The 18392-nt window shown below is 39.8% G+C and overlaps 1 long non-coding RNA gene across 1 annotated transcript in view; it reads left to right on the forward strand.

Annotated features, from left to right (window-relative positions):
• Positions 1-6887: 6887 nt before the first annotated feature.
• The window catches only part of LOC100694747 (uncharacterized), a 38985-nt gene continuing 27480 nt past the window's right edge, over positions 6888-18392 (forward strand). The window contains exons 1-2 of the long non-coding RNA XR_270355.3: positions 6888-8267; positions 17504-17679. This is a non-coding gene — a long non-coding RNA (uncharacterized LOC100694747). The remainder of the gene's footprint in view (positions 8268-17503; positions 17680-18392) is intronic.

Raw genomic sequence — 18392 nt, forward strand, 5'->3', positions numbered from 1 at the left:
CAAAGTGTATGTCTTTGCAATTTGGCAGTGTTTTAACACAATCTGCAGGCATCGGAATACAGTAAACAATGAATTGTTTGGGACCTGAGACAGTGCAGGAAACAGCTCGGTGCACCCTTCATGGGTGGTATTGTTTGTCACTGAAGGTCCAAATGATTGTACACCCACAAACACATCCACGCGTGGCCTGAACATGCATTATAATGTCAGCTCATCCCATCTAAAGCCTCCAACAGTGCCAAGTATTTCCAGCAGCATGCCCTCTAAAGATCTTTTTCCAAGACCCATTCACAGCATTTAAATCTGTGTTTAGCATGTGTGTTCATGTTATTTGGCTGGTCTCCTGAAGCTGATTGAATTTCCACTTTCTGCTAATTGGTGGCAGCCCTTCTGCTGAAGATGTGCCTGATCCTTCGCCCTGTGAATTTGGGTGTGAGAGCATGGCGCTTCAATGGGAGATGTGAATTTGATCAAATGGAGCTTTGTGCAATGAAGCAACAGCATTTCTCGTGGGCATGTATGAACCATCGGGCAAGCATCTGCAAACATAAATCAAGTGAAATTAGTGGTTTAGCTCAATATCAAGCTCTGCGTGCGTGACTGATGTTTATGATCCACCTCCAGCCTCCACCTTCAGGCAATGCGTTTGTGAGATTAGTGAGAGTTTTAATTAGAATTTCACTTTTGCATATCGGCTTTTAAGACATAGAGGTATTTGTTAAGCCATCTCTTGATGCTGCTGGGTTATGAAATACACACTCAGTCATTTCTGGCTTTGTCTTTTGTGAATAGCACAACATTCATCATCCTGACATTGTGCAAACTCTGACTTTTCTAATGCCTACATATGGCATTGATCACAAACAAAAGGACATAGTAATTTCTTAAATATTTTGTATTTTTGTCGAAACATTAAAATGTCATTCAGACCAAGAGAAGGAATGTCTCTGTCTGGGTGGAAAACATGTCCATCATTATCATCTTTGACACAAATGCAAATCCTTCTTCCTGTGTTAGCCATCTGTGGTTGAAGTGCTGGGGCAGAAATTACTGAGGAAAATGGACACAAATAAAATGCAAATTCACCACAGACTACAAGTGGCTCCCCTCCCTCTGCTCAGCTCGGGGGGCCTCTTGGTTCCCACACCACTTCCCCGTGTTTCTCCCAGGGTGCTGCTGGGATACCGGCGGCTGCTTCTGAGCCTGCAGCAGAGACGCAGCCCTCCCATTGGCTTGTCTTTGTTCACCCTCATGCATGACATTCATCACCTGATTTGAATATATGCAAATGTTGCAATGGTGCCCCGTCAAAGGAAACACTCCCCCCACCACCTCTCTCGTCTCCCTTCATTTTCCCCGCTCTTTTCCTTTTTGTCTCTTTTCCTAACTGCTGCCTCCTCTGCTGTGTGGGAACCAGCTACGGAGGGCCAGTTCTGCTTTGTCACATGGATTTATTTAAAAGAGTAGTGAGAGTCATGATTGTTAATTACCGGGCATATATTATAAGGAAGGTTACACTGCATCTGTTAAGGCGATTCACTGCTGAGGCATTATCTTTTTAAAAAATCTGATCCCACATCAGTTTCTACAGTGTATACAAGCCAAACACTATCATAGGTGTCAAATACGACAGTCTGTTTGTCTGGTTATTTCCTTTCAGAGTGATCAAATAGTTTTTATTTATCATGTGCTGCATTTCTGATCACTCTCCATTAGTAAGAAAAATGCATTTCTTTGAACCAGCCTCAAGGAACTTAGTATCGCTGCAACAGGAGAAGCACAGATGTTGCATTCAAAATGGCTCTGTGCTTGAATGTAGCAGCAAGACTACCAACATGCACCAGCTCAGGACCAAATATAATTCAGATCATTAATATTATTATGCACACCTGTGCCTCTTTTTCCTGCCGTTATTTGGAAAAACGTGTCTGTGAAGGAGGCTGATTGGGGGAAGAAAAAAAATCTAAGAGATATTACTGACCAAAACCATTTAATGAGTGTTCTTTGTAAAAGCTTACATGCTATAATAAAAACAAACTGTAGTCCCACACCTGTTTTGTCTCACCCACAAATGAAGCCTTTAAGATACGTATTGGCCTTACATCTGCGTATTCACTGACCTATCATGGCCGTCTGTTTTCAGATTCAGAGACAAACACGGGAGAATTGGCTCAGCTTGATTCTGCTGCGATGCGTTAAGCTGTTGCACTGGCGTCTCCTCACACGGTTTCTGGATTTGGGCGACATGAATGATTGCACACTTTAGATTGTAATTACGCAAATGTATGACGCTAATTCTGTTTCACCGAGTGCTTGTGTTTCCGGCAGCATAGATGATCCCATGGATCATCCACTCGCCCGCATGCACAGATGAGTGATGAACAAGTACACGCAAAAAAAAAAAAAAAAAAAAAAAAAAAAACACGAGAAAGCTGGTGCTTCAGGTATTTTTTGTAACCTCTCTTCACCAGAGGAAACGAAGGTTACACGAAATTAACCAAAGATGAACCTTCAGCAGCTTCAGCAGTTTTCTCATCCACTACTCTACTCTACTACTACATCATCTACTTTGTATAAATTCCATAAATCCGAGCAATATCAAGTGTTACCTGGACGCACCTCTTTTTTTACTCCAAGAAAACATTTCTTGGGGTAATATTTTGTCAGCCCCATGGGGGAGTCTTCTTACTCTTGGAAATAAATGTCCAAACTCACATGCTAAGTGTGAAAAATTATCACTCAAATTTGTTGGTACACTAGGAAAATGTCAAACAGGCAAAAATGTAAAAAAAAATTTCATTTTGGAAAAGAATTAAATAAATCTACCAGGAAGTCACGCTGCTGAATCTAGTGGGTTTTGTTGTTATTGTTGTTGTTGTTGTTGTTTTTCTTTTATTGTAAGGGGTTTTTTTGGAATCCAAGATTCCCATTTCTCTCTCTACCCCCCTCCCCTAAATTTTATCTGCGCAGTCACATTTTCTAAATGACAACCGCGTGCACGGGCGCTGTGCTTGAACTTGACCGACGGAATTGCCTGGGAAAAGAGGCGCGACTTTGGCCCTTTTGCTCTCCTCCTTTATGGAGTGGGGGGCTGCTAGAACTGATGTCAGCGCTCATTAGCATAAACTCCAGCCTGTTCCCAATTAAACCAGGAAAGCAGCAAGACCGTCCCTCTGTTTTCACATGGTGGAGAAAGCATCAACATCTCTCCCTCAGTCTGAGGATCAAGAACCAGAAGCAGGTGATGAAATGTAAGTTGAATGACTTTCCTGGTTATCAGTTTCTTTGACAGAGTCGCGTTTTGTAAGTTTAGTATTTGCACGGTATGTTGTTTTTTTTTCTGTTTTTTTTTCTTTTTCTTTTTTTTAATGACCTGATCGCTTCTGTGTTTCATTCATGAACGTGGGGTTTGTTGATGTTGGAGCGATGAAGTGCACGTGACGCCTATGCTGTGTGTTATAAGTGTGTTTCATGAGTTGAGTGATTGGTTTCATCAGTGCAATGAAATTGATTTTGCTTTAGGTCAGTTGATCAGTTCAGGGCTGTGTGTAGGTATGTCAGCCCAATGCAAGGACCTCTAAATGCCTCTCACAGATATTGAAAGGTTGGCCACCAGATCTCAACTGACCGAGGATGTAAGTGGGTCAGTCTCCAAATTACTAATTAAGAATTACATGCTGTTAAAATAATTGCTTTTGTCATGTGCTGCTATTAAAACAAACAAACAAACAAACAAACAAACAAACAAAAAAGCTTCCTAGCATGGATTTCACTATCAGTGAATAATTCTCCCATCACCACAGCAAACGTCCATAACTGAGAAAACAAAAATATATTATAAAATATCACAAACTGTACAATGTTGCAAATAATGTGATCAGTTCAAAACTAGAGGAGCTCACTGCACTGAACCTTATTTGTTTATTTATCTGTCTTTTTCAGCTGGACAAAGGTCAACATGAAAATTTCAGAGCTTTTCACACCCATCATTTCTTTTTCCCCAGACATAATAATGCCAATACTTATAATCTGAACAATTCAAATTTGTGGGAAAACTCACAAAGCATTGCTTTAAAAACTGACAAATTCATTATTACCTTAGATATGAATGTTTTAAACTCTTTTGGAGAATCAGAGCTTTCCACCAACCCCAAAACAACTTATGACAATTAACTGCAGTACTTAGGCGCTAATTTAGGGGCATGACAGACTGAAGGACAAATATTGGCTTCCTGTTGGTCTTCATGTGTGACCTTTGACACCGCTGTTTCAGTGTCAGGTCAGGCCTCTTTGAAGAGCGGCCATTACAATTCCCAGAAGTGGCCACTTGAATCGGTCACTTATTAACGATTGAACCCAACAGAGCTCAGTGTGGTCATGCATGATGACAGCCATACAAATTTGACAGGAATGAATGATTTTAAGGGGAAGTTGGATGCAGTTTAGGAAATCGTGAATTATGAGTGTAAGAAAACTAACTTTTCATTAAACTTTTCAGTCTGTAAATTTATCATACGAGATTCATATAAAGAAGAAAAGAAATCTCCAGTTTTGTGAGCACCATTAAACGTACCAAACAAGATGACTTTGTGAGCCGATTAATAAATGGATTTTTCTTTCTTTTAGTCAATAAATATATTTAGTATGTTGTCCAGGCAATTCTTTGCAAATGTAGGTTTATGCAAAGATTAAAATAGGAGGAACTGACACGACAAACACATGTTGAGCTGGACGTTGCTACTCCCTTGGTGAATTCGATTGTCTTTTACCGGTGATTGCACCACTATTCGATTTGCCTGACCTGTGTAATTTTACTGTATTTGAAGACAATTTTTAAAATCTACTTTCTAAAGCACTCATTTTTTTCACCATTTTTTAATTGCCCAAAGATTTCAACTCTTCATTAAAAGGACAAATAAACCTCACATTGTGCTAAGAAAAGGACCACGTTTAATTATTTTTTCTTCAGTTGTCCTACATGTCCTGCTCGGCGATGTAATTTATAAAAAAAAAAAAAAAAAATCTAAAATAATCTCAACAAATTTCAGTTAAAATGTATGTACATTTGCAAACCTTCAGTATCATCGCCTCTAAGGGGTGTATTTGGCATTTACACGTGCATATGTGTGTCATTACTTCGTATTAATGGAAACGCTTTTCTACTGCAGACAAAAAAACCACAAAAATATGTAACAAGATACAACAAAGATACTCCTGTCTCTATAAAATATAAGAGTCCTTTAATATTAGTTGATTTCGCATTCTAAAAATGATTTTACAGCTTACTTAAGTTGAAAACGAAGACACTGCTGCTCTAAAATATGATGACTGCGGGTCATTCTGCTAAAGAGATTACGCAGTTTCATGCGCTCCTATTTCGGTTTGAAGCCTCTAATTTTCAAAGCATTTTCACGAAGATCAATCACGTTTTTCTCCAATGCTGCAGAGAATAAAACGAATGAAATGCCCTGCAGACAATTCTGCAGCATCATGTAGGCCTGTGCATGGATATTATTCAGTACCACCAATTATAGAACAAGGATTTTGATGCCATAAGTAACTAATATTATGCACCTCCATTAGAGTGACACTAACGATCTTCAAATTCTTTGTGCGCGCTTTGTAATGTGAAAACAAATAAACACAAAATATCAGGCCTATCAGTTACTCCTGCAGTTACACAGTCACTACATCTGCAGAAATCAATAGTTTTGATGCATTCTACCGTTTCTATTCATGGCTCTATTCCTGTTACATTGATGTCACGGGGTAATATGTCGTTTTTTGCGGTTTGCAATGTGCTGTGGACGTAGGCCGGAGATAATAAGCATGCAGGCCCGAACAGCAGCTCTGAGTTTGTGCCGTTAGGTGACGCTGTTTGGCTCGAATGATCTGAACTACGCGGCAAAGAAGTGCGGATGTGCAGGCCTTATTAAGGACCACAGTTATGAGATTACTGATTCACTTTGATTTAATTGACCGCCATTATACACTTGGAGATGTGTGGATGCTTAAGGGGAACCTCGCGACACTGTTAATATATTTAGAGAACAATAAAGGGACATATGATTTATAGTCTTTAATTGTAAGAGCCCTCATGATCCACGGGCAGCTGTGACCCAAGTTAATATGACTGTAGGACTATATATTAAGAACAAAAATAAATAAACTGTAGTTTCTGTTCTAAATTTGTGTATGGTCTGCTTGCTTCTATAAACGGGAAAATGCCGTTTAATGTCAAACTGTATGTCTGACTTATATTCATAACAATTCTCTCGCTGCTGTCACTATACTTCTGCTAACTACACAATTAATAATGAGAATGATTAGGTTTCTTTGGCTTGAGTTTAAATTGTGACTTTAAATCTTGCTTTGTATGTTCTACAAAGCTAATCTTTTCTAATTTTCTGTTGTCTTAATTTATAAATTCAACCAGCCAAATAATAAATAACTGCTTTTCCTCTGGCCTATTCTTTTTAATCTTCCTAAATTCTGACATTTGGACAGTTATACTTACGCAAACACTGAATTTTTTCTTTCTTTCTTTTCTTTTTTTTTTCTTTTTTGGGGGGGGGGGAGGGGTGGGGGCAAATTGCCGTTTAAGTAAAAAATGTTGCATTTCTTCTGGGATTAATGGGTCCACACGCCAAACATGTTTTCAGATAAATGCAGAGGGAATAAAGCCGTATTACAACAGGCATCCGTGTTTTGAACTCGTGAATGTTAACCCTGCGTCGCACACACAGTCTATTGGATGACACATTTGGAATAATCTACCCCATCGCTTGACGTAAGCACGCAAAGAATCACGCTCGTTTCCGCGGCTCGTTTTTGTACCTTTTAACGTCGACTCTCCTCTCTATATGTAAGTATCTGCAGTATGATTTCGTTTTCTAACAGACTGAATTCTGCATTTTTATCAGCTCTGATACCGACATATGGCACACGAGTGTCCACCCGTGCGCTCTGTTGCACAGAGGAGAAGACGTAGCACCACGTAAAGCAACGTGACCCACTGGAGCTCTGGGGAAGCATCAGCTTCTCCTTGCGCTGCTAAGGCTGCGGCAACAGCACATCACACATCGCTGCTGTGTGCTCTTCTCCGTTTCTTATAAATCGTTTGCTGTTCACGCGTTTATCCTGCAGCGCGCCTTTAAACCCACGGAAACGTGTAAATCTGACGTCGCTTTTATTGTGCTTTGCTGCTCGGTGTGGCTCCGTGTTTCCGTACGCAAGATGTTGTCACAGGTGCCTCAGTCAAGCAATGTGTGGAGATCACTGCTCATTTCAGATGTCACTACCACCGCTGCCCAAAACAGATTGTTTTGTTGGTTTTGTTTGTTTGTTGGGTTTTTGTCCTGTACCATCGGGACTTCTGTATATTGACGACCATGAGGAGGCAAGAGATGGAAAGATGGGGCTAGAAGGGAATGGAGGCTATGAGCATATCAATTCTTCGTGCAACACAAAACCTTCTGCCATAGAGTATGCTGCTATAAAAAGCAGGGTGCCTTTTTCCCTGTCGTTTTTTTCCCCGTAGACCAAAATTTGAGGTCTGGGTCTGTCTCCAGGTGATTCTCCCTGGCTTCTTTCTCTCCTCCTTCTCCTGGGCTCTCTCACCAGCAGCCACAGAGACTGTGCTTTTCGGCTCACCACGTATATCAAACGCTGGATGCAACTTAAAGAAAGAGAGGCCCGTCATTCAAGCATAACAATGGATTTCACAATGGTCACCGAAGAATGTTTGAGTTTCTGTACACGTCGTGCACACCAGGCGTTATGTTTGCAAGAGAAAGAGAGAGCAAGAGAGAGAGAGAGAGACAGAGAGGGGGGGGAGAGAGAGCGAGAGAGAGCGAGAGCGAGAGAGAGAGAGGAGGGGACCGGCGACGCAACATCACCGCATACTGTCATCCGAAGCTGGTGAGGAGAAAGCAGGAGGATGCTGCCAGCAGTATCACCTCGGCCTTGGCTTGTGTCGATGCAGAAGTAATGACAGTGATTTTTTTTTTTTTTTTTTAAAAAGAAAAGAAAAGAAAAGAAAGTCAGAAAAAGGAAGAAAGGAAAAAAGAAAAAGAAAAAACACTTCTTTGGGTTTGGATCAACTCATTGTGTAGATTTACTCTCAATCTGCGAAGGCTTGTTCATCGATTGGCTGGACTTTGGGCTCTTAGAGTTTGGTTGCACTTGAGAGATGGCCGATAGAAACTCGAATTAAAGCACTGAATGGACTTCAGCTGGAGATGTGGGATTTACTGAGTACACAGCTTGTAAGTATGTTTTTAATATGATTAATTTAAGGTCATGTAGTCTTAACCTTGAGACTGTGGGGGAAAAGGTAGCTCGAGTAACATATTTCAAAAGCACTTACAACACTACCACTAAAAGCAATAATAATAATAATAATAATAATAATAATAATAATAATAATTGTATGTAATAGTATTCATGTAAGTAAAAAAAAAATCATGCAGATATAATAACGCAATTTTCAGTAAAGGTTACATAGTGGTTCAAGTTAAACTGAAAATTTCGCTGTCAATTATGGTGAGCTCTAACTGATGAGTGGCAGCCGGCCCTTCCATCCCATATTAGCGGGCCCATCCATTGAGCGCTGATGAGGCGGGCTTAGTGGCCCCAGAGCTGGCGTTTATAAAGCAAACAGTTGTGTGATTGTTAGCAGAGCCTGGGAAAATGTCCCCTTGGCTGGGAGGTGGAGGGACTTGACGCCAGAGCCTCTTGTTAAGAAGACTTGTGTGCTCCCAGACAGCATTGTGATGCTAATGAGCACCAGCACGTTGTTGAACTTGATGTTGACTTTCTTTCTTTCTTTCTTTGGGAGATTTTTTTTTCTTTCGTCGTCTTCTTTTTTTTCTTGGTCACTTGTTTGTGGGAAAATCTTCTCTGGGGCTACAGCGTGAAATTAATTAATCAGGCCATTACAGATGAGTATAGAGAAACACCAAATTCTCAGAAACAATATATATACATACTTTATATTTCTTTAGTTATAGTATTGTTATTTTTTATTTCTTATTAATTTATTTGCCAAAATATATTTTGGCAAAATTCAACAAGGCATTAACCTGCAATCATCTGCAGGACACTTTAAGAGATGAGAGATTTGTTATCTCTCACAGAGGTACTTAAAATACTTACAGATAACCAGATTTATAGTTTCATATATAACAATTTAAATATAAATATTGATATATGAGCCTATTGCTCGCTTCGTTATTTAGAAATGAAATAGTTAACAAATAAAATGAGTGAATCATATATATATATATATATATATATATGTCTCCTATTTTCTTTCTTTCTTTCTTTCACCATGCAACAGGTGCAGGGCTTCTGTAAATTGTCTACTATCTCCACTTAAAACACACAATTTTTCCACATCATATAAAATCAGGCTTACAAAACTGCCGCTTTATTCGTTGCTATGCGATAAGTTTTATTAAAGCATTTCATTTAAATCCAGTACACACAGTTTCGCTGCATAGAAAAACTAAACTCAACACTATAGCTGCCATCTCTATTCGTAAAAAATCTGGCATTTAAGTATAATTATAGAGTTAAATTGCGGTCATATTTATGCTGTGTTTGCGTGTCAAAACAACACATTTAAATTAAATCACATTAAATTTCAGGTGATTCTGGTTCTTGAAGTCTGTTCGCATATTTATATAATTATTCAATTCATAAATTGTTTTATTCTTCTCGGTATTGAAGATCTCAGATCTCAGTATTGAAAAGTTGGTGTGTAGCTTCTCGATTAGAATTTCAATGTCGTCTTCCCCCTACGTTTGTAACTATGTCTACTTAGTTTTAATTTCAAAATATTCTTCCTTAAATTTGATTTAGTCTCAGAGCTTTCAGATTTGCTTACAAACCCGTAATAGTTCAGATTTTTACTTTATTTTTTAAAATAACAACGACAGTGGCTATTAATTTCATTCGTTTCAGCACCATGGACAGAGACTCCCTTTTTCCTTTTTTCTTTGTGAAGTTCAGTCTTCGTACTTTTCGTGATAAACATTAAAATTCAAACACACTCTGCAGTTTTGTTCTTTTAATTTACTTTTACTTTTTTGTTTTTCACCTTTTTGCTATTATTTTTTATTATTTAGTAGGGAAAAAGCAGAAAGAAGGAATCCTTTCGCCCCCTTGATGTCACCGAATCCATACACCGTAAGTCACGTGTGACTTTAGCAAACGGTATAAACAAATCACCCCTGAGAGTGTATTTTATTCTAGTCTATTTTATTTACTTTATTTATAGTATAAAGGCTAAAACGGAGAGGTGATAAGGATAAGATGGGGCATAAAAATAGAATCAAATAAAATAGAACAGAATATTCTGAGTGAAGGTAAGAGGTTCAATTGGTTGTCCTGAACACCTTTACTGTACTTCATGTCTGACAGGACGTGACGCAGTCAGGGGGCGGGCTCAGATGAATCAACGCGAGCCCGATGAAGTCAGAACTGAGAGTCAATCAGAATTAACGCACAGAACAAGCATTTAATTTTAACAGAGAAAGACAGAAAGAAAAAGAAGACACAGACGCACACACAATGATATTTACGACTTACGCTGCAGAAAATGCGATTATATCCAATTCTCTGCAAAGCTTTTAATTCACTTATTTCAAAAATAATAAGAATTATTACTTTTTTAGATAAAGACTAGAATAATTGGCTTGTTAACTTAATTGAAAAATTGAAAGTTATAGCATTTTTAGAAATAAAAAAAAGACAAACAGCAAAATAAAGCATAATAAAAACTGTTTCCTTATATTTTAGTGTAGTAAATACGCCGCGTTGGTAGTTAAAGAAAAATGTGAATTTGTGGAGTTGTTTTTTTTTTTTAAATTTGCAACAGTTATCTGCAAGTATATATATGTATATACTCCAATAACTGTCTGCAACTCTTTCTAAAAAGGTGCATCAAAAGAAAACTGGAATAGCTCATTACTGTTGAAATTACTGTAGGACACACACACACACACACACACACACACACACACACACACACACACACACACGCACACACACACACATAAGGAGAGAGCGAAGGGGAGGGGTGATTATTATGAATATACTTTTGAATAAACTGTTTGATAAAGGTTGTGAATTTTATGAAGCTCCATCTAAAACACGCAGCATCAGCTGAAAGTGACGAGCTAACACATTACAGGCTTTTACTGAGATTGCACGAAATCCTACGGCTAATATATTCTTATGTTTTTGCGTACACTGACGCTTTGTAGTCATTCTCTGCATTTTGTTAATTAGACCTCCAGACAATCATCTCACTGAAATTATTAACTAAAGCTTAAATGCTGATTTCCTGAAACCTAGTAGTCATAATCAAAATAAACGCATAGAAAATGGAACAGGGCTGTAAAAATAAGATGATTTGTAATTAAAAATAACACTATACTGCTTAACTTAACGGGCTTTTATCCAAAAACAGGCTGCAGGCTGTTATACCTTTCTTCATACGAGCAGACTTCCTGTCTTTACGCACAGGATATTTAGGGATGTCCCTAAACACGGACAGGTGTATGCTGCTCAAGCAGATTCATGCATCCATGTGACTGTGGTGGTGTTACACATTGTTGCATGGCTATCTACATTTCTAGTTATCTTTTTTTTGTAATAGGCTTCTGCTATGCTGTTGTTATTAGCGATGTGAGGAAAGCACAGTACATGATCTGTAGCTTGACAATAGAAAAAGAAAATAATTAGCCCTTACATTGTTGAGGGAAATCACATCTAGTAGATTTTGGCAGGGTCTTCGGACTTCATATTGAGGTCCAACAACCACTCCCACAGGCGGTATCTGTTTATTATAGCGAATAAGCTTAATGGAAGCAGTTCTGGAAAACATTGTGTCTACTCTGTCTTGAACTTTCATTACTCCGTGTGTCCGTTTTATCCACCCCATATCCCTGATGCTAACCCATGTGTGTGTGTGCCAGTGAGCATACCTAATTTCGCGCGTATCCCTTGGCAGTCTGACCCCGAGGCCCCGGAGCGGCCCTCCGCCTCCTGCTCCCCATATCTGACACTGCGATGCGCCTTCTCCTCACTCTCGCTTTCTCTTCCTCGGGCTTTGTTGCGGCTTGCTTGATATCCCACATTATTTCTCGTGTATTTCTTACGTGCACATGGTGATGTTCTGTGTAAAACGGGCTTTGTCTTCGCGCGTGTCGATATCCCACATGGTCGACACGCGGCATCACAGCTGGACATAGCCAAAGGAGGAGGCTTCAATCCCGATCTGAGACTGGAAGAATATTTCTGCCTGGTGGATTTTAATATTGCTGCCTCTGAGCAAGGTGTGAGTGTCCGACTATGGAACCTGCTCTTTCAAATAGAATCTGTGAGTATGTTGTGTATTATTCTCAATTCAGCGTGACCTATCTAATCTAAAATTTTATGACAATTAAAATAAAAGTAAAAATAATACAATGAATTTAAATGATTTACTTTATTTGTTTTGATGTACTTGGGCACCATTAATTTATAAAAATAATTATTTGTTCCGCAAAACTGTCTTCCTTATTAAAGATGTCGATTTAGTATTTCGTCCTGCCTTTATATTTGGAATCCACCCCCCCACCCCAAAAAAAATCTAGCTCGAAACGCTTATCACGAGGAAAATGAGAAAATTCGAGTATAACAGCCATGTGTGGCTGATTATAAAGGATTATAAAGGCTTGTTTGTCCTGCTGTCATCTTATAGCATGTCACAAACTAATCCAGAACATACAGTAACATCAAGTGAGGCGAGACTTGTTCCACTAGATCATGTTGTTGACATTTAGCTGGAAGCTCGTGTACTGTAGGTTATATAGGCCTTTGGAAGTTTGTCTTGCTTTCAAACAATTCATGGATTAATTCACTCAACGAGGAAACTGTGCTCTATGCTCTGAAATGGGTCGATGTGAGTTGGCATTTAAAAGAACAATAAGCCGGTTGTTTGTGAGTTCTGTTGGGAAAAGAGCGGACGTAGCATTGTCTCTTATGTGTTGTGTTATCGCTGTAGGAGCCCAAGTTGGACATTAATAGTTGGTACATGTATGCTATATTAGGGCACAGAGCCGGGTTTCCTGTTACGCCTGTCCATAGATGACAGGTGGATGTATCATCATCCTCCTCCTGCAGCTGGATGACTTCACCCTGCAGATGCTCCTCGGGACTTGTAGTAGGAGGAAGTTCACCAGTGTTTTTGAAGAACGGAGATGATGAATAGTCCGCAGTTTGATTGCTACGAGGTAGGAATAGGCTCGGTTGAAAATAAGACACGTTGTATGGTGCCATTGCTGCTTTGCCTCCGAAGCCCATGTGATTGTGGGGATGTAGACTATGGCTTGCATGTTCCTTTCTTAATATTTTTGTCCTGCCTCTGTATTAATGCCTTTTCAGCTTGGAGCTGTCTGGTGATGCTAGGCTTGTTCTGAACAAGCCATACCATAAAGATAATAATAAAACGGGGTATTACCTTGACTGTAACCTGCTTTGTGCATGCGCGCATTTCGGTGTGTACATTATAGAGAGAGAGAGGGAGGGAGAGAGAGAGAGAGGGAGAGAGGGAGAGAGAGGCGTGCGCATGCATGCAGGCGGAATGCAATGGCTCCATGTGACCACAACACAAGCACCTCCGGCGGCGGCCCCTTTAAGAGACGTGGGTTAGTTTTTCTCTTTGGTTATCTAGCTGTATGAGTTTATGTAATATCATAAAGCTAGAGAACCGAATGTATAAACTAATTCTGCAGTCGTCACGGCAGAGCGAGCCGGAACCGGACCGAGAAGGGGGTGCTGCCGGAGCGGATGGATGCAGCCTGCACGGAGGACTGGAAGCCCGCGGCAGAGTCCGTGCATCGCACAGGGAAACGTATCCCATCTCCTTGGACGTGCACCGGTGCAGAGAGGAACATGGCCTCCAAAAAAACGGATTCATTGTGCTATATTTCTTTCGAGAAGGATGCGTGGAGTGACAGTAGCAACCGGAGACAGGCTCCATTCATAGAGTGATGAGGAGGAGGAGGAGGAGGGCGATTCGGCAGTGGTGTTCATGCTTTGGTGCTTTCTCTTTGAAGGGAACATGCTTGCCTTGTTACAGTAGATAAGACTAGTGTTTTAGATAGGTTTTTTGTTTTTTTGCATTAACCGTGTAGATATTTCGATGCCGATAAACAGGGGAGATGAGGTGAGATGAGCACGAGCTGTAGCTAGAAGAGGCACCTGATTGGAGGGATCTTGAATGTCACGTGTTCTATCAGAAGCCCCCATATCGCCTCTCTGCTGGCCTGTTTGTGTAGCCTATTGGATTTGGAAAAATTGTATTAAGAATCAAAGCTGCTTCTTGTTGGTAGCAATCTGCAGTGCTCTTGTTAATGCAAATTGTTGTATTTTACCTTTAAAAAGCAAAATGCAGGTGCGTCATCGTGCCATATCACACCATGCAGAAGTACTCTGTTTAAGAGGTACACTCACCTTTATGTGCTTCTCTTGATTCTGATGGCAATAGTCCATCTTTCAGATGCATTCAGAGTGCTTAATATATTATACCTATAGGAGTAAGGAGGAGGATGTGTAGCAGCTCATCAAAGTAATGCGTGACAGGTTATGAAGTGGAGGAAGAAGACACAGGTGTTTGTCAAAGGGATCATGTAGTATTCGTGGATTTAGCTTGATTGATGCCCTTATCAGGAGCATTTTAAAGCTTCACAGACACATAAGACAGGTCAAAACAACAGCTCATGCTTGTGCTGAGGTCAGGAAAGCACAACATTGTGCAGTTAAAACAAAGGCACATTCTGGTTTTGATGGTGAAGTAAAACAAGCATGCTACATTGCCACTAAGTTGTATTTTCTCTGTTAAAAGATAGATATGACTGAGCACTCTGGCTTCTCACAAATCACAGCATGATTTGATTGCTGATGTAGAGTAGCAGGCCAAGCAGAGGGATTTTGGGAGGCAGCATCACCGAAAGGCAGGGTCAGCTGGGTCGCCCCGACTGATTTTCAGGCTTGTTTCATAATGCTTTTGGGGTGCACATTATCTGCTCATTCTCCACTCAGTCTGAGTCAGAGTGGAGCTGCCACTGAGTGACAGGATGTTCTCTGTATTGTGAAGCATATGGAATTTTAAACAAGCCAATTCAGTGCTATAGCTGCTAAATCTGTGGCTGCTTGCGGCTCTGCACCGTGGAGAGTGTGTGAGTGTGTAGCAGCACAGAGCCTGGTGCTACTGTTGGTAGGCCCTGGCTTATACTGCGTCACAGAGCAGGGCAGGTGCTAGCAATGGACCTAGCTAGAAGATGTCTGTGCCTTCTCAATGAGCTGTGCTTTTGTGGTGTCATGCTGCTGTACGTGCGAGTCGGTATTGTCTGTGCATATTAGTAAATGTATGCCATTCACACGTAAGGTTAGAAATATTAGCTCCCTGCAGTTGTAATTATGTTAATATTAGTGTGTGCTGTGCAGTTATGGTTCAGTTAGTGTAATAGAGCCTGGTATTATGCAAGGTTTGCATGGTGTCAGGATATCCACAATGTGAAATCAGTACAAGCTTATTTCTAGGTGAGAGTTTTTTATATAAACAATTAATACCTTCAAATGAAATCAAAGCCACAGCATTGTGATTTGATAAACGCAGTATTTGAAAAATAGTTACGACTTGAGGACAATGTGTGCTGAAATCTTTTTTTATAATTCTCCTCTATTCTATTCGTTTAACCGATAATTAAGCTGAGGCACTTATAATACATCACGCCCTGTCATCTGTGTGCTATAACAACAGCACCAGCCTCCCAGCTTCCTTCCAGCTGTAGTAGAATTTCATGCATTGCTGAGGGGTAATAAATGGAGGATATGGGGAGAGGCCTTTGAGATTGAAATGCAGTCTGCTGAGTGACTTAGAGGCAGGCTAGACGTCGGTGTTCCCACATTAATATGTGTCTGTCTGGGCCCTCTCCACCATCAGGAGGAGGCCCTCAACACCAGATGGAGCCCAGTCTAGTCTAGTCTAGGTCTAGCCTACAAGCACCTGCCACATGGCTGCATTAAACTGTCCATTGTCTCTGTGATTTCTCTATTTGTAGGCCTATTTGAATCTCATTTATTGTTTCACATGCCTGGGTTTATTCTGCATTATAATGGCAACATTAACAAATGACACAAAGTTGTGGTAAGACTAGAGAGAATAGGACTAAAAAGACAAGACTGAGTGGATATATGAGACAGAGGGAGAAAACAATCCTCTTTTATGCACAAATGCATGCATTTCCAACCAAATCTATCATGCCTATAGCCTTTCTCACTGAAATGTAATCCTCCACTTTATCAACAACATTTTTATGTTTTAGCTCTGCGTGTTTCATAAGAGCAGGCAAAAGTTTTGGGACAGAGCAGCCATGCTGTTCATTGTCCATCACTGTTTTCGGTTTACGGACCTATTTCCAAGGTCACATCCTTTTCTTGAATAATTGTGAGCATTATTTCAAGTTACTATAATACGTTTTCCCTTAAAAAATGCTTACATTTTTAAACTTCAGATTTGGAAAAAAAATTAGCTAATATTATGATTAACGTAATACGTTTGCCTTTGAGTGTGAAATAAATCAGTGTTTGTGGTCTATATGATTCCATATTGTCTGAACCCATATTCCAGCGTTATCAGCTTTCTATTATCGTTTTACCTTGAATTGCAGTGGCCTATATAAACCTCTTCTCTGAACTTATGAATTCTGGGTTTGGTAGCCTAGCAACAGCCTCTGACCCGTGCAAGGGAAAGAGGAAAAAAATTGAAAGGCTGACATGCAGGCTTTAAACCCGCAAAGGACGTCAGATTTCACTGGATGTAATCTTTGAGTATTTTGTGTAATCGCTTGTGTGTGTGTGTGTGTGTGTTTGCGTGCGTGTGTGTGTTTGTTGAAGAGATTGGTGTTACAGAAAACTGCAATAGAAAAATATAAGAAACTTTCCATGTAATTCTAAATAGGTAAAGCTGTATTAGTAATCTGCATTACTCTTAACATTTAATACTGTAGTATTAAATAGAGGTTTTCTTTATATTAATTTATATTAAATACATAAATGAAATTCATTAGAGATGGGGTGGCTTTTTCCTTGTAGCTTTACTATATTCCTGCTCCAGTTCAGGTATAAATATTATTTTTTTTAAATAAAGTGTTTCTGTATTAAGAACCAAAAGCACTAATTGTAGCTGACAATTTAAAAGGGAAGTTTAATAGTCTTGATTCAATTTATGAATCAAAACTTAGGCAAAAATATGCTGTAATATTACTAGGTGGTCCAAATTAAAGGTTTTTTTTTATTGGTGTAACAATCCTCGAATATTTCCTGTGAAAGCGTGGGCAAAAGGTTTATGGTGGCGAAGTTAAATTGTGACCTGGGCTCAGGTAGATTATGACCACGACCTGCTGCAGAAGTGGGCCCTCTCTCAACGTAACGCTTTATGTTTTTGCAGGAATCTGTGCAGTGCAGAGTGAGGGCAGTCACACAGAAATACACAGACCTCACCAGCAGGCCTGCGCCTGGACCTACAGGACAGCACAAGGTCAGAAGGGAAACAGCAGCCTCCTGCCCCGAGGAGCAAAGGTCACTGACTGGGTCAGGATGAGGCTTCATCACTGTAGTGCAAAGGTGAGACACACAGTGCTATGCTAATGATCTGTTTTTGTCAACACACTTGAACTTGAAACAGTTACAAACTACCCTCAAATAATTTCACATAAACAGATGAACTAGTTTGCTTGAAAACTTTATAATGTGCACTAAATTAAGTCTTCAGAGTATGACAGTTTATGTCTTCACGGAAAAGTGGTGAGCTTTACATTCTTCTCATTTTTCACACACACCCTTTTTGTTCACTCGTCTCTTGCCCTCTGCTTAATAGTGCCTGATCCAATTTGTTAGATTCTTCGGATTTGGCAGATAAGAAGGGGTGGCCACTTGTATAATCTATATTTTAATTCATTTGTCCATGCTCTTTATCCCTTTAAACATACATAGGTGGGGGGCCTTAGCCTGTTGTGTGCATAAGGTGTGCTCATGTGGAAAGACTTTGAGGGTGGCTAAGTCCCTCACTTCACTAATTCTCCCTTTCCATCTCTCTCTCTCTCTATTCTCTCCTCTTTCTAGTTTGCTCTTCTTTGGTCTCTATTGTCCAATGCTCCCAGAGAGAAATACTTCCTTCTTTACTTTTATAATAATAATAATTATTATTATAATTATTATTATTATAATAAAAGGTAATGACCCGACAGGTAGAATTTAAAAAAAAAAATCCCATTCAGTTTCTTGCATAGTTATTGGTTATTTTAAAGGGAAAGTGTGGTTCACTGTTTTTTTGTTTT

Source organism: Oreochromis niloticus, linkage group LG23 (assembly GCF_001858045.2).
Source record: "Oreochromis niloticus isolate F11D_XX linkage group LG23, O_niloticus_UMD_NMBU, whole genome shotgun sequence".
NCBI lineage: Eukaryota > Metazoa > Chordata > Actinopteri > Cichliformes > Cichlidae > Oreochromis > Oreochromis niloticus.